This window comes from Ricinus communis, chromosome 2 (genome assembly GCF_019578655.1).
Source record: "Ricinus communis isolate WT05 ecotype wild-type chromosome 2, ASM1957865v1, whole genome shotgun sequence".
Taxonomy (NCBI): Eukaryota; Viridiplantae; Streptophyta; class Magnoliopsida; order Malpighiales; family Euphorbiaceae; genus Ricinus; species Ricinus communis.
Genome location: NC_063257.1, coordinates 32,434,322 through 32,451,445, shown reverse-complemented (window position 1 = coordinate 32,451,445; position 17,124 = coordinate 32,434,322). Strand labels below are relative to the sequence as shown.

The window sequence follows — 17,124 nt, the reverse complement described above, 5'->3', positions numbered from 1 at the left end:
TTCTGGGATGAACGAACGGCGAGCAGGTCTGGAGAAGAGCAGTGAGACTGGCGAGCAGGTCTGGAGAAGAATGGCATGCTGGCGAGCAGGTCTGGAGAAGAACGGGATTGGCTGCTGGAAAAGATGATGCGCGGCGCTGCTGCTCTGCTTGCCAGAGTTGCACAGTAGATGGCTCTTAGGGTTTAACAAATAGAGAATGAGCTGCTTGCTAAATTAGAGAATAAGGTAAACTAAAACAATTAGGGTAAAGAAAATAATGAAAGGTAAAAAAATAAAATGTAAAAAGAAATAGAAAAAAATAATTAAAAAATGATAATTAAATTAAAAACAAAAAGATTTTTTTCTTTTTTTTTTCTTTTTTTTTTTGTTTTTGCATTCTCATTTCTTAAGAATTTGGATAGAAGATCTTCTTTGTTAGAGTGTGGGCACACTCTGTTATTTTTATATTAGCTCAAAATGTAGCGTGCCCTTGTGTTAAACATAGTTCCTTTCTGCCTCAAAACTCATAAAAAGACATTTAGTAAGGGAACACAAAAATCAACTATAAAAATCGCAAAATGATGAGAAAGTAAAAAAAACTAGAAAATAAAATTTAGGTTGCCTCCCAAAAAGCGCCTTTATTTAATGTCTTTGGCTAGACATGGTCGCACGCTATGTATAACTTGAACACTCCATGTTAATTTCTGCAATATTGTCAAGTTAAGATCCCTCGTATAAAGGTTTTAAGCATTGACCATTAACATTGAACATCTTTTCAGTGTCTTGGCTTTGAATTTCTACTGCACCATGAGAAACAATATTAGTGACAGTAAAAGGACCACTCCATCTAGAACGCAACTTACCTGGAAATAATTTAAGTCTAGAATTATAGAGAAGAACTTTTTATTCGATACAAAAGCTCTTTCTAGAAATTATATTATCATGAAATTCCTTTATCTTTTCTTTGTAAATTCGTGCACTCTCATATGCATCTAGACGAATTTCTTCTAGCACTTGTAGTTGTAATCTTCTTTGTGAACCGGCTTCATCCATCTCCATATTATATTGCTTGACCGCCCAATATGCTTTATGTTCCAATTCAACCGAGAGGTGACACGACTTCCCAAAGATTAGACGATAAGGAGACATACCTATAGGGATTTTATAAGTCGTTCTATAAGCCTACAACACATCTTCAAGTCGTGCACTCCAATCTTTTCCTATTAGGATTGATGACCTTTTTGAGGATCTACTTTATTTCTCTATTGGAAACTTCCGCTTGCCCACTTATTTGTGGGTGATAGGCCGTAGAAGTACGATGAGTGACATTGTACTTTTTCAACAAGGCTTTAGCCACTCTATTGCAAAATGAGTGCCACGGTCACTAATCAAAGCTCTTGGCATGCCAAATGTTGAGAAAATATGAGATTTAAGAAAATCTACAACAACTTTAGAATCATTAGTCCAAGTAGCTTTTGCCACTACCCACTTTGAAACATAATCCACAGCAAGAAGTATGTAAATATTGCCATTAGAAGGAGGAAAAGGACCCATGAAATCTATACCCTAAACATCAAATACTTCACAAATAAGAATGGAAGTAAATGGCATTTGATCTCTATGTCCTAAGTTTCCCGTCTTTTGACAATTTTTGCATGCTTTACAAAACATGTATGAATCACGAAACAAATTGGGCCAAAAAAATCCATATTCTAACACCTTACAAGCTGTTCTCTTGGGGCCAAAGTGCCCACCATATGTATATGAATGACAAAATGTTAGAATGGATGCAACTTCATGTTATGACACATATCTTCTAATGATTTGATCGGAGCAAAATTTCTATAAGTAAGGATCATCCCACATATAATATTTGGTATCACTCTTAATTCGATCCTTTTGAGCCTTAGATAAATCATCTGGTAGCGTTCTAGTAACTAAGTAGTTAACTATATCGGCAAACCAAGGAATAGAATTATGAATAGAAAAGAGATGCTCATATGGAAATTCATCCTTCAAAGGTGATGGTTCTTCATTTGTGATTAGGTGACTAAGGTGATCCGCGATCCGTTCCTTTCTTGTCTTTTATTGTCAAGTTAAACTCTTGTAGTAAGAGTATCCAACGAATAAGCCTTGGTTTTGCGTCCTTCTTGGAGAGCAAATACTTGAGAGCTGCATGATCAGAGTAAACAATCACGTTAGTTCCAAGTAAATATGAACGAAATTTCTCTAAAGTAAAAATAATGGCTAAAAGTTCTTTTTCCGTTATTGTGTAGTTGCATTGTGCATTGTCTAGTGATCTTGAGGGGTAGTAAATGACATGTGGAGCTCTTCCTGCTCTTTGCCCAAGGATGGCACCCATGGCATGGTTGTTAGCATCGAACATGATCTCAAATGGAAGGGTCCAATCCGGTGGTTGAATAATTGGTGCTGAGGTTAGCACATCTTTCAATTTATCGAATGCCTCCTTGCATGACTCATCAAGTACAAACTCAACATCCTTTTGTAGTAAGCGACATAACGGTTGAGCTACTTTTGAAAAATCCTTGATAAAACATCGATAGAATCCTGCATGACCAAGAAAAGAACGAACTTCCTGCACACTAGCGGGGTAAGGCAAGGATTTGATCACACCTATCTTAGGTTTATCAACTCCAATTCCTCTAGAAGACACAATATGACCTAGAATAAGACCTTGATCAACCATGAAGTGACACTTTTCATAATTTAAAACTAGGTTTGTCTATATGCACCGCTTAAGAATTTTAGTAAGGTTAACCAAACATTCATTAAAAGAATTACCATAGACCGTAAAATCATCCATAAAAACTTCTATGATATTCTCTACATAGATTGAAAATATACTAACCATACACCTTTGGAAGGTTGCGGGTGCATTACAAAGACCAAACGGCATCCATCGATATGCAAAGGTCCTAAATGGACAAGTGAAGGTTGTCTTTTCTTGGTCTTCGGGTGCCACCGGAACTTAGTGAAAACCTGATTGACCATCAAGACAACAAAAGTAAGAACGACCGGCTAAACGCTCAAACAATTGATCAATAAATGGGAGAGGAAAATGATCTTTTCGAGTTGAAGTATTCAATTTTCTATAGTCTATACAAACTCTCCACCCGTTTTGAATGCGGGTTGGAACTAACTCACCGTCTGAATTCTCTATAACTGTTATACTTGTTTTCTTTGGGACAACGTGAATTGGACTTACCCATTTGCTATCAGAAATTGGATAGATCATACCTGCATCGAGAAGTTTCAAAATTTCTTTATTTACCACTTCCATCATAGGAGGGTTTAGTCGGCGTTGGGCTTCTCTAGATGGCTTGCTCTCCTCTTCTAAGAGTATTCTATGCATGCACAAAGAGGGGCTCAATCCTTTGATATCAGCTATACTCCACCCAATTGCTTCTTTGTACTCTCTAAGTACCCGAATCAACACCTCTTCTTCTAAAGTAGCGAGTTTATTAGATATGATAACCGGCAAGGATTCATTTTCTCCTAAAAACACATACTTTAGATGACTAGGTAGAGCTTTCAATTCTAACTCTGGTGCCTGTATAGTAGAAGGAATAAGCTTTTTATGAGAATAAGATAAATCAATATAAGCAACATTATTTCTCATAAGCTTGAGTGCATCCAATGCAAAAATGGTATCTTGTAGAGACAAATGTATCACATAAAGTGCTTCAAGGCGTAGAAGTTCTTTTGGATTGAGGTTGTTCGTGAGTGCAACTTGTAGTTTGTCTTCATGTTCCAACTCAAAAGTTTCCTACGCTAAAGTGTCAATCACATCTAAAACAAAAACTGAGGATACATCACTAAGATATCTCGTGGCATCATAGATATTAAATTTTATAATCTCATTATCAAATTCCATGCTAAGTGTGCCATCATGTACATCAATTTTTGTTTTTGAAGTTTTAAGAAATGGTCTTCCTAACAAAATTGATGTTGAGTTAGGAGAATTATCTTCTTCCATGTCAAGTACATAAGAATCTGCAGGAAATACCAATTCATTCACTTGCACTAAAACATCCTCTAAAACACCCTCAGGATACACAATTGACCTATCCGCAAGTTGTATGACAACACCCATTTCTTTTAATTTACCATATTTTAAAGATGCATAAATTGAAAGAGGCATGACATTTATTGAGGCTCCTAAATCACATATCGCCCTCTTAATGTCAACATTGCCTATCTTACAAGGAATAGTAAACGTTCCTGGATCCTTGCACTTGAGAGGTAGCTTTCTTTGAAGAATAGCCAAAACATTCTCATCCACACTTATCTTTTCGATACCTTCTAACTTTTTCTTATTGGTGCACAACTCTTTGAGAAATTTAGCATAACGAGGTACTTGCTTAATTGCATCGAGTAAAGGAATATTTGCCTCAATTTTGCGAAATGTCTCAAATATCTCTTTTTCCTCTTCTTATTTCTTAGATTTAGCAAATCTTTCGGGAAAAGGAGGTTTTGTCACCAATACCTTTTATTTCTCATTGTTTGGTACTTGAGATTGGTTGGTTTCTTGCTATGAGGTCGCCGCTTCTTTGTTAATCTCCTCTTCTAAGGCTTGCCCAAGCCTTTTTGCATCATAAATTCTTTCAATTCTTTTCCGCTTCTCAAGGTTATTACACTAGCATTGTGCCTTGGATTGACAATTGTTTGTGATGGCAATTTACCTTGAGATTCTAATTTGCTCACTAAAGATGCCAATTGCCCTAATTGAGCCTCTAAATTTTGAATAATTGCTCTCGTTTTCTGTTGAAAAACATTTGTATTATTAGCAAGCTCTTTAATAATATCTTCAAGAGACATACCTTGCTTTACAAGAGGTGATTGTTGGAAATTTTCTGATCTTTGTTGGAAATTTTGATGAGAGTTTTGAAAATTTTGATTTCTTGATCCATAGCTAAGGTTAGGATGATCCCTATATCCTGGATTGTACGTGTTTGAATAGGGATCATACTTCTCATTTGTAAATCCTCCAACCATGTTAACTTGCTCATTAGAGTTCTCTTGAAGTGTTGGACACATGTTGGTTGGATGACTTGGATCGGTACAAATTCCGCAAAATCTGGCTTTTGGTGCATTTCCTAAGGCCAATTGCTGAACAAGAGAGGTTAATTTAGACAATAAGGCTAATTGCTGAACAAGAGAGGTTAATTTAGACAATTGATTTTTGATAGAATTGCTACTTATCTCATTCACTCTTCTTGGTGTTGAGTCTTGACCGAAGCCAAATTTTTGAGAGTTGGCAGCCATGATGGAGATCAGTTCCCTAGCGGTTTGAGGAGTTTTATTCACTATAGCGCCTCCCTAGCAGCATCCATCATTTTTCTCTCCATGGGTAACAATCCCTCATAAACATATTGGATGAGAAGTTGTTCGGTAATTCCATGTTGAGGGTAATTCGTGCACAATTTTTTGAACCGTTCCCAATATTCATGGAGAGTCTCCACATCTTTTTGCTTGATTCCACATATTTCCCTCATACTTGTGACTTTTGAGGCAGGAAAGAACTTGTCAAGGAATGCTCTTGCCATATCCGTCCATGTGGTGATAGAACCGGATGACAAATAGAATAGCCAATCCTTAGCTCTATCAGCTAATGAAAATGGAGATGCACGCATTTTGATTTGTTCTTCAGATACCCCTTATGGTCTAATGCTCGAATACACCACATGAATTTCTTTCCAGTGTTTATGAGGATCTTCATTCTCAAGACCGCGAAAAGTAGGTAATAAATGTATCAAACCCGGTTTTAGCTCAAAGGCTACCTCCAAATCGGGATATTGAATGCAAAGCGGTTGTTGGTCTACATTTGGTGCCGCCAATTCCCTTAGAGTTCTTCCTTGATTTTCCATGGTTTATTCTAATTCAGAATCACTTGAAGAATCAACTAAGTCAAAATCTGTTTCCAATTCCAGAGGGATAGAATGCGAAGAAGATTTTGAATTCTTACGACATTCTTTAGTCTCCTTCCTTATTCTTTTTGCGGTTTTCTCAATCTCAGGATCAAATTCAAATTTTCCTATATGAGAAGAACGAGACATGAAAGAAATAAATCTAATTAAGTGACACCAATCCCCGACAACGGTACCAAAATTTGATGGGTATCGAATCCAACAAAAATAAATTCATACTCTTTAAATAAAAATAACTTGTAAATAGTGACAAGTAGGGCCGAATCCGTAGAGATTGGTAAGATTTATTTCTTTAACAAAATTCAAATAAAATTAGGGGGGATTTTAAATTTGGAATCAAAACAAACTAAACTAAAAATCAATTAGAAGCAATAATAAAATTTGAGAAGATAAATCAATATGAGAAAACTCCAACCCAATGTATAATCTTAGTTTTAATTTATTGAATTGATCATTGATGCAAACATAATTTCCAAATCCATTAATAAATTGGTTATAGTTATTGAGAAGCTCTAACAACTTAATTTCTCCTTAATTTTTCGTTAATCAATGGAAGCCATTTGATTAATTCTCTTATTAAATAAACAACCCTAGAAAAGTTTCTAAGATTTAATTTACCAATAGCAATGCAATTTAGAAAAACCCAATTCTAGCCAATAAATACATAAGATGAATTCATTTAGACTAGATCATGTATCCACATAACATGGGTATGTTATTCTACCACTAATCATTAGAATAATTAAACAATTACGGATTTAATATTCTAATTTGGCGTAGACTATCTTGATAATTGAGTAATAAGCCTTTTTACATAATCAACAAAAGTAGAATTCCTAATAGACATAGAAGATACATGAATATTAATAAATTTGAGAAAATAATAAAGAACAATTAAATCTCACAATTCATATGAATTCAAACCTTAATTAACCTTGAGTTGGGAAGAAAAGAGTTCAACCACACATAATTGTTGTAGAAAAAATAAAACAAAGAAGAAAGCTAAAACAATGAATGAAAAATATTGGTCTCAGAGTTGGTCTCCTCTTAACCCTAAAACTCCTAATTTATATCTTCTCATTCCCCAAATAGGAAAACTCACCCAATAAGAAATAGTAAAAGTTGTGTCTAAATAGGAATCATTCATTCCTAAATAAACCTTAAGTAATAAGGAGTTTTAGTGAATAAACACTCCCAAAAACGAATTAAAAAGGCACATGGCAAATAATATCACTTTAAGCTTCTTTCCATAAAATTCAGATTTCTGGAAAACGATGTGGGCACGCTCTAATTGAAGAGATCTTCTGCCATCTTTTCTCCCTTTTATCCAAAACTCTCCAAAGTATCAATCTTTATGAAAACTCATCAAATATCATCCTTTTAGCTTCATGTTACATCAAAATATTCCGTATAACATAAAAATCAATAATTACATTTAAGATCCACAAGTAAGCATAAATACTCAATAATAACCAAGAAATATGATAATTAGTATGCATAAAATGCATACTATCAAATATGAAGACCTTTTTCCCGAAGATGTGCCTAAAGAAATTACCATCAATTCGAGGAATTGAACATCAAATTGATTTCATTTCGGTTGCAAGTATATGAAATAGGCCAACGTATAGATGCAACCCCGAGGAGACAAAAGAAGTGCAAAGGCAAGTGAGTGAGCTTATGGATAAGGGGTACGTAAGAGAAAGCATGAGTCCTTGTATGGTTCTTGTAATTTTAGTGCCTAAGAAAGATGGTTCATGGAGGATCCGTGTTGATTATAGTGCCATCAACAAAATAACGGTAAAGTATCGCCATCCTATACCTAGGCTAGATGACATGTTGGATGAATTGTACGGTGCTTGTGTGTTTTCTAAAGTGGATTTAAAATCTGGATATCATCAAATAAGAATGTGTGAGGGTGATGAATGGAAAACCGATTTCAAAACAAAACATGGATTATATGAGTGGTTAGTCATGCCATTTGGTTTAACTAATGCTCCAAGTACTTTTATACGATTTATGAATAATATTTTGCGTGCTTTCATTGGAAAGTTTGTAGTGGTTTATTTTAATGATATTCTTGTGTATAGCAAATCTTTAGATGAGCATGTAATACACTTAAAGCTGGTTTTTGATGTGTTAAGGCAAGAGACTTTATATGCTAATCTTAAGAAATGCACTTTTTGCACTAATAAAATTACTTTTCTTGGATATATTGTTAATGATAAGGGAATTCATGTTGATCAAGAAAAAGTAAAAGTAATTAGAGAGTGGTCAAAACCTACTAGTGTGCATGATGTTAGGAGTTTTCATGGTCTTGCTAGCTTTTATAGGAGATTCATTAAGGATTTCTCTACAATTGCTGCACCTTTAATTGAATACATTAAAAAGAATGTGGGTTTCAAGTGGGGAAAAGAATAAGATGATGCTTTTAACTTGCTAAAGGACAAAATTAGTTCAACACCTTTACTTGCTTTGCCTGACTTTGCTAAAACCTTTGAGGTTAAGTGTGATGCAAGTGGAATAGGTATTGGTGGAGTCTTGATGTAAGAAGGAAGACCAATTGCATTCTTTAGTGAGAAGCTAAGTGGAGCAAGTCTAAACTACCCAACTTATGACAAAGAGTTTTATGCTTTGGTAAGAGTTTTAGAGACATGGCAGCACTATCTTTGGTATAAGGAATTCATTATACAGACCGACTACGAGTCTTTGAAATATCTCAAAGGACAAGGGAAGCTAAGCCGTAGGCATGCTAAATGGGTAGAATTTATTGAATCCTTTCCATATATCATCAAGTACAAATAAGGTAAGCCGTAGGCATGCTAAATGGGTGGAATTTATTGAATCCTTTCCATACATCATCAAGTACAAATAAGGTAAAGAAAATATTGTTGTTGATGCTCTATCTAGAAGGTATGCTCTAATTTCTACACTTGATGCAAAATTATTGGGTTTTGAGTTCATTAAGGAATTATATGATTCAGAGCATGCTTTTACTAATGTATATGGGGCATGTGAGAGAGGGGGTTTTGACAAGTTCTATAGATATGATGGTTTTCTTTTTAAAGAAAATAAGTTATGCGTGCCTCAATCTTCTTCAAGAGAGTTGCTTGTGAGGGAGGCACATGGTAGGGGTTTGATGGGGCACTTTGGTGTGAGAAAGACTTTAGATGTTTTGGGGAATCATTCCTTTTGGCCACAAATGAAAAGACGATGTTGAAAAAATATGCGAGAGATACATCACTTGTAAACAAGCTAAATCTAAAGTAATACCTCATGGATTGTATACTCCACTTCCCATACCTAATGAACCTTGGGTAGACATTTCTATGGACTTTGTTCTAGGATTACCTAGGTCAAGGGGAGGGAAAGATTCTATTTTTGTTGTTGTTGTTTACAGGTTTAGCAAAATAGCGCATTTCATTCCATACCACAAGACAGATGATGCAACTCATATTCCATGGTTGTTCTTCAAAGAAATTGTGATATTGCATGAGGTTCCAAGGACAATTATCAGTGATAGAGATGTCAAGTTCCTTAGCCACTTTTGGAAGACACTTTGGAGCAAGTTGGGAACAAAGCTTCTCCTCTCAACAACTTGTCATCCACAAGCGAATGGACAAACGAAGGTGGTTAATAGTACTCCCTCACAACTATTGAGGGCAATAATTCAAAGAAATTTAAAGAATTGGGAAGAATGTTTGCCACATGTTGAGTTTGCATACAATAGGAGTATTCATGGTACAACAAATTGTTCACCTTTTGAGATTGTATATGGGCTCAATTCATTAACTCCTATGGATTTACTGCCATTACCCATTGATAAGGCTAATTTTGAAGGCAAGAAAAAAGCTAAATTTGTTAAAAGCTTACATGAGAAGGTGCGTGCTCAAATAGAGAAAAGAAATCAACAATATGAAAAGCAACACAACAAGGGGAGAAAGAAAGTTATATTTGAGCTGGGTGACTGGGTTTGGGTACATTTGAGAAAGGAAAGATTTCTAAGCCAAAGGAAGTCTAAATGAATGCCAAGAGGGGACGGGCCATTCCAAGTCCTTGAAAGAATTAATAACAATGCGTACAAGATAGATTTGCCAAGTGAGTATGGCAATGTGAGTGCTTCTTTTAATATTGATGATCTTTCTTTATTGATGTAGGTGATGAAGTTGACAATGAGGCTGATTCGAGGACGAATCCTTACGAGGAGAGAGGGAATGATGCAATAAAGACAAAAATTGCAAATGATACTTTAAGCTTTCAAGGAGGTCCAATGACAAGATCTAAGTCCAAAAGGATGCAAAAACCTTTGTTGGGCTTAATTAAAGACATTTGGAGTGTTCAAATACAACAAGACTCAACCCAAGGTTTAGGATTGCAAAAAGGAACCAAAATCATCAATTTAGTGCAATAAGTTTGGCCTGAACTCATAGGTCTAATAAAATTCATTTGAAGCCTTTCTTTTATTTTTATTAGGTTTTCTTAAGTTATGGTATGATTAGTTGTCATTTAGAGTTACAAAATGGTTGCACAAGATTAGTCATAATTTGGAGTTACAAAATAGATGCACATAATTAGTTGTCATTTGGGAGTTACAAAATAAGTGACATCAATGTAAAAACAGCCACTTTTAATGATTTTTAAGGGGAAATAAAAGGGAAAATGTGGGAAAGCTCAAAAGACATCCATTTAGGTTACTTTGTCTTGTTTTGGCTATAAATATCAAAGCCAAATTCATTTGTAAAATGAATTGATGAATGATAATCTTTATTTGCTCTTTGTGAGTGTTTTTGCTTAAGTTCTTGTATGAACTTTGAACTTATCAAACTATTTTTTTAGTTTGTGGCGTTCTCTAATGAAAATCTTGTGTTTGATTCTTAATTTATCAAACCATACTTGGTTTGTGGCATTTGGAGTTGAATTCAAGTGCTAGTTTCATTGTTAGAACTAGTTTTCCCTAACTTCACTTGAGGAGATCCTTGGGTTTTGGAATCATCTTGATTGGAGGTTATTTTCTTGCATTCCATATGTATCATAAATCATTGGTTATTGAGGTGTATGGTTGCTAAGATGATGATTTCCTATCATGCTACCCCCTTCAAAACCGGCCATCTCGATGGCTGTCTTATCTGAACAGTAAAAATCTGATGCCCTCTTCTCAACCTCGTCTAGGAAGTCCAAAGGGTCCTTAAATACTTCATCAAACTCCATAGGTCTCAGCTTAGTATACTCAGACATGGGAACCTCGTCCGAATTCCTAATAGCAGATCCACTACTGTGGCTCCCTGATCCCTAGGTAGCCTACTACTACTGAAAAGCCAACAACTGCTCTAAAGCCCTCTACATCCTAATCATACAGGCTACAAACACTTCAACTAGGACTCCACCAGCACCGTGTGCCTCCTGAGCTCGCTCTAATATGGTTGGGCTCCCACTCAAGGCCTACCTCGCCTCTTAGTATCACGGATTGGGGCTAGTGGGGCCAACTTGGTGGAAACCTCATCTTGGCCCTCTTGGACCGCCGCTGCTGCTGCTGCTGCCGCTCGAGTCCTCGGCATAGCAAGGGCTGAAAATAAACAGCAAGGTATCGAACCCAACAAACTCTCTAACGTATAGCATAGATACTAGAATCAACAAAACATGCAAGGACAGACTCGACCCTAACTCCGCAGTAGTTAAGGAAGCTAACCTAGGTTGAAGGAAATCTAAACCTAGGCTCTGATACCAACTTTGTCACGACCCGATCTATAGGCCCATGACCAGCACTAGGGAATGGGCAGACTTAAAGCCATCAAAACCTGTAGTAAGCCTAATTAATAGAAAATTCAAATATAAATACATATACATACTATTAAACCAGTCCAACATGTCCTTTGCAAATCTCCAACTGGATGCTAGCAACATTCTATAAGTTGTTACAGACCAAATTCAAACATAATATGCCAAGTACACTACTACGGAGAGACTAGAATTTTAAATAGTTCAAAATGCAAAAGTAGGAATTAATTACAATAAGCCCAAAGGAGAAAGAAGTCTTGCTGTGAAGTGAAAGACGATGGAGAACCTAACTGTCACCTGAAAAATTTAAAATTGAGACTATTAGCCTCGAGAGTGAGTTAAAATTATATAATCCTATAACAGATACAGTCTTCTCAATAAAATATTTATTTAATCAGGATAACATATCATATTATATTAAAATATATGTCAATGCCATAATTCAGAAAAATATAATTTAAATGTTTATGGGACGAGTGCCTCAGCAGAACCCTAACCCCAATACTAACAGCCTTTCGACTCTCTTATTCCAATAGGTCTAGCGTCCAAAGAGCGAAGCTCAACTAGGGTCCTTAAATCCAGACTGGACACTTGATTCCCAAATAAACCAACGTCCAAAGAGCAACGCTCGACCAAGAACCTTCCTCCGGCAGTGAAATTTTCACAACAGAGAGAGTTGTACTCGATTGGGGGGGAGGGGAGGAAGGAAGAAGACGAAGAACAAGAAGAGGAGGGGGGGAGAAAAGAAGAATTTTTTTAATTAATTAATTACTTATTATTATTTTTATTATTATTTTATTTAATTTTTTTAGGGTATTACATTTTCATGCATGTACCTCACATATTTGGGAATTTAATACATTTTCATGCATGTATCTCACATATTTGGAATTTAAGAACCAAAACTATCCAATCGGCCTAGGATGGAACCCTAAAGCCGATCAGCTCTATGAATAGCCAATCAGCTCTATGACGTGGCTAGTCAACTATTCGTTTGATTAGTCGCCCGTTTTTTGTTGCTTTTGAGGATTTTGGCCATTTTTAGCTATTTTAACCTATTTTCAGTTATTTTCAAGTTAATTGCTTATATGAGGGTTATAATAATATAGTTTTGATCGCTTTCCCTTTTTTGCTTTATTTATGCTTTATGTTTCTATAAATGGGTGGATAAACACCTGCTATGTCATTGATAATAAAAAATTAGACATCTAGACCTAGGGCTTGTAATTGGACTTTGGCATGTAACTTATAGCCTATTAGGTTTTAAAAGATGGTAAACTAGGCTTAAATTATAAAATCCATGTAGACATAAGCAGACTTTGCCATGCTTAATTAATGAACTAACCCACATATAACCCACTTAGGATAAATACTTGCTAATAAAAAAATAATTTGTAAACAGACTAAACTAGGTGGGCCTCTTTGCACATAATTCAATAATTAACTTAGGCTAATCATATAAATGGAGAATTGGACTAAATCTAAAATGGGCTAAACTTAGGTGGATTTCACATGCTGTAGTTAATGGTGTGTAGAAATTACTATGTTGCATTTATAGGGAATAGGGTATTAATTAATAAAATTAAGAGTCGGGATATACAAATAAGGAACTTGGCTTTTGGATCCATCCCTGAATATGGTGAAGTTTCCTTATGGAATCTAGTACGCCACTCAATTAGTAAAAGTGTCTCGAAGAATTACTCGGGTGGGGACTCCCTTTCTCTACCTAGTTTCTATGACTAGTTAGCGTGTTCCCAATTAGGTTGAAAAGCCTTATAGTGTCGTAGTTGTTAGAGACACTTGGTTGCGCACCTGAAACCACCCTATAGTAGCAACTCTACTAGGGATAAGAGAAGCTGATTCTAGTGCATCCTTATTTTCAATTTTATCATTTAATAGTTTATTCTTACATCACTAGACCATTTTCACATTGTATACTTTTGTTCTTATAACCCCGATGGTGCCAGTTAGTAGTTCTTTGGCTCCATTTGATTCTTGGAATTGTAACTCTGGCTAACAATCACTCATAAGTATGAGTAAATTTCCTTTGTCGCATGTACCCTTAAGCCTGGAGACAAGCAAAGGAAGGATATTTGACTTATTGGAGCCTTTTTTCCTTACTCGAGACTCAGCCCGCAGTAAGGACAGTAGAAATCTCCCCTAAGTACCCAATTGTATATTATTTGAGATATTTTTCCTTATAAGAGTTTGAAGCCTACATCTTGGAAGACATTGGCCCAAAACATGTAAGCTTTACCCTTATATTGAAAAATATAAACTTGTTTGTTTAAATTGCTTTGAGAGCTATTGGCATGCGTGTCCGTACTTATTATCCTCTATTGATATTAAGCCTAGACTAAAAATTCTAGAAAAGAAAGGCTCAACTCGAACCGCATGAGGGAGTAAAAAGGTTGGAATAATAGTTGTACTATACTTTGTCATTGTGTTTTTTAACCTTTGTCTTTTTGCATCTCAGTTGCATCATGGATACCATACATCTCATGCATTACTCTAAATCTCTATTTTGAAGCCATTTTAGATTATCATCCTTAGTTTGGATAAAACAAGAAGGGTGAGAGAAACTCTAACAAGCTTTACTTAAGATTTTTGAGAAACCGACTATCCAAAAGATTACTATTGCCCCTGCAATCAATGCTACTACTACTCATGATGTGGAAGCACATGGTGAGCGACTATGAAATTTAGATGACTACATGCTAGAAGAAGCTAAAAGAAAGTCTACTCTTACTGCAAAAGTTGTTATGAAATCTGAGATTGTGCAGGATTCGACTAAAAGACTCGACAAGATGTAAGATTTGCTGAAAGATCAAGATTTAGATTCAACTTATGATTTCGATAAACTAGTCCTAACTAGAGAGGACAAATTACCTCTTAAATTTCATATGCCTAAAATGCAAAAGTTCAATGGAACTTAGTCTTTGACCTACTCATGAAGAATTATTCACAGGTAGGAATTTTGGTTTTCAGGGTCGTGACCATCTTGTTAGGGGTGTGAAGCTCGATCTTTGTAGTTGGGACAATAGGTCTTGAAGTATTTTATCCCTTTCTTCATCACGGTCGTGAATTCTTTGTCATGAGCATGAAAGCCGAGATTCACTAGTGGGACTGGTACTTATGAGGTTGTCTGTCCCTCTGTTGCTTTTCTCTAGATTTGCTGCTTCAAATGTAGGAATCTAAGGTCATAAGTGTGAACCTTCACTCTTCATTGGCGTGAAGTGTCACGACCCGAACTGTGGGCCTGTGTACGATACTAGGAAATAGGTAGGCTTAAGGCCACCAAGACCTGTAGTAAGCCTCGCTATTCAACATTTTTAATATGCATATAGAAAACATAATATTAAACCAGTCAGACATTGCCATTCACAAGTCTCTAACTAGATATTAATAACACTCCATAATTTGTTACAGACCATATCAAACATAATATATCAGGTATACTACTGCGGAGAGTCTAAAATTTTAAATAATTAAAATGTGAAGGTATAAATTAATTACAATAGGCTCGATGGAGAAAGAAGTCGGGCTATCAAACACAGGACGACAGAGAACCTAACTGTCACCTGAAAAATTAAAATTGAGACTGTCAGCCTCGAGAGTGAGTTAAAATCATATAATCCTAAAATAATTACAGTCTCCTCAATATAACATTTATTAAATCAGGATATCATGTTATATTATACTAAAATATATGTCATACCATATTTCATAAAAAAATACAATTTAAATACTTATGGGACGAGTGCCTCATCAAAACCCTAACCTCCAATACTAGTAGTCTTTCGGCTCTCTTATTCCAATAGGTTTGGCGCCTAGAGAGCGAAGCTCAACTAGGATCCTTAAATCCAATCTGGACACTTGTTCTCCAATTAAGCCGACGCCCAAAGAGTAACGCTCGACCAGGGACCTTCCTCCGGCAGTCAACTTCCACAGCCTAGAGAGTTATACTCGACCAGGGCAAAATCCAAAAATAACTGTTACTACTTGTCTTTGATTATTACCGGTGCGCACGCAGTCCTGATATAACCCATCAGGTGGCAATGTCCTACTGTCGCCTCATCCCAATATCATAATCATGACATATATAATAATTATAAATAGTATAAATATAGGCAAACACAATTTATTTAATAACATATTGAGAATTAAAATTTAGTAGTCTCGAGTGAAGCAAACATGCAAATTATGTGCACTAATAATTATAATATTAAACATGATATTAATAATAACGAAAATAAATTTACTAATGATAATGCTAATAATATTCATGATAATTATAAATCAATGAAATTACTCATAATAACGATGATAATAATTATAATAATTATTAATCAATTAGCATCATATTTAATTTAGACATGACAAGGGCACAGCTGATTATATAACTTTAACTCAGGTGGAGCTGGCTAGATGGACAGATTATCTATTCACGAAAATACTCAGTTAATAAGATATTTTTTAATTTTTACTAAGCTTAGACTCCTAGATTAAACTGCCTAAGAAAATTCAGATTCGAAAATTCTACCGAGAATTCGGCAGAACCTCCTGTAAAATATGAACATTTACCCTCATATAACGAGTCCAAAACCTGCTAGAAACACTTCAAATATTCTGAAATTAATTAACAGGAATCGGACCACCAAAACTATATTATTTTTCTCGACTCTGCAACACACCACATATCACAATTGTCTCATAGACGGTTTGACATAATATTTATTTTCGACAATCAACCCACAAATTTTTTTTTGGTATTTAACCTAATTCAACACATTACATCTACCACAAAACAACACAATAATTAATCCTACTCTTTAATTGGTAGCATTTATATTTAAGTCACAATTAATTAAATGTAATTAAATTAAATTATCTAAAATTGATAATTAATAGCAACAATATTTTCTAACATTACAAAATACTTTTTTAGATCTAAATAAAATTATACCGAGCCGAAAATCTAAAATTCTACGCGTTCGAAAAACACCGGAGTCCGAAAATGAATCGAATGCCTACGAAGCTTGAGTTGTAGGGAGCCCGAAAGCACAAGATTTTTGGCCGGAAACTCGCCGAAAGCCACCGGGTCGAGGTCGGAAAGGCACTGCTCCGGTGAGGCTGCTAGCGATGGAAAACGACGAGGGAAGCTCGACTTAGGGGTTTTCGACAGTGAGGAGCTTATTTCCGACGTCGGCTTTGTAAAGAGAGGGCAGTAGGTGGCTGGTTCGATGGCGGTAGCTCCTCCTTCTTGCATTGACATCGGCAGCGATGGGGAGAGGGAAGAAAGAGGAGAATGGCGCGACGAGGGAGGGGAAGGAAGGAGGCAACAGTAGCGGCAGCTGGAAGTGGGAGGCAACGGGGGTGGAGGGAAAGGAGAAAGGAAGAAGAAGAAGGAGAAGAAGAAAAA

General features: G+C 35.8%; 1 non-coding gene across 1 annotated transcript; it reads left to right on the top strand.

Moving 5' to 3' along the window:
- The first annotated feature begins 5,394 nt into the window (after nucleotides 1–5,394).
- On the top strand, nucleotides 5,395–5,505 carry LOC112535783. Its single transcript, XR_003079862.1, has one exon. It is a non-coding gene; the product is annotated as a small nucleolar RNA R71 (small nucleolar RNA).
- The last annotated feature ends 11,619 nt before the right edge of the window (nucleotides 5,506–17,124 follow it).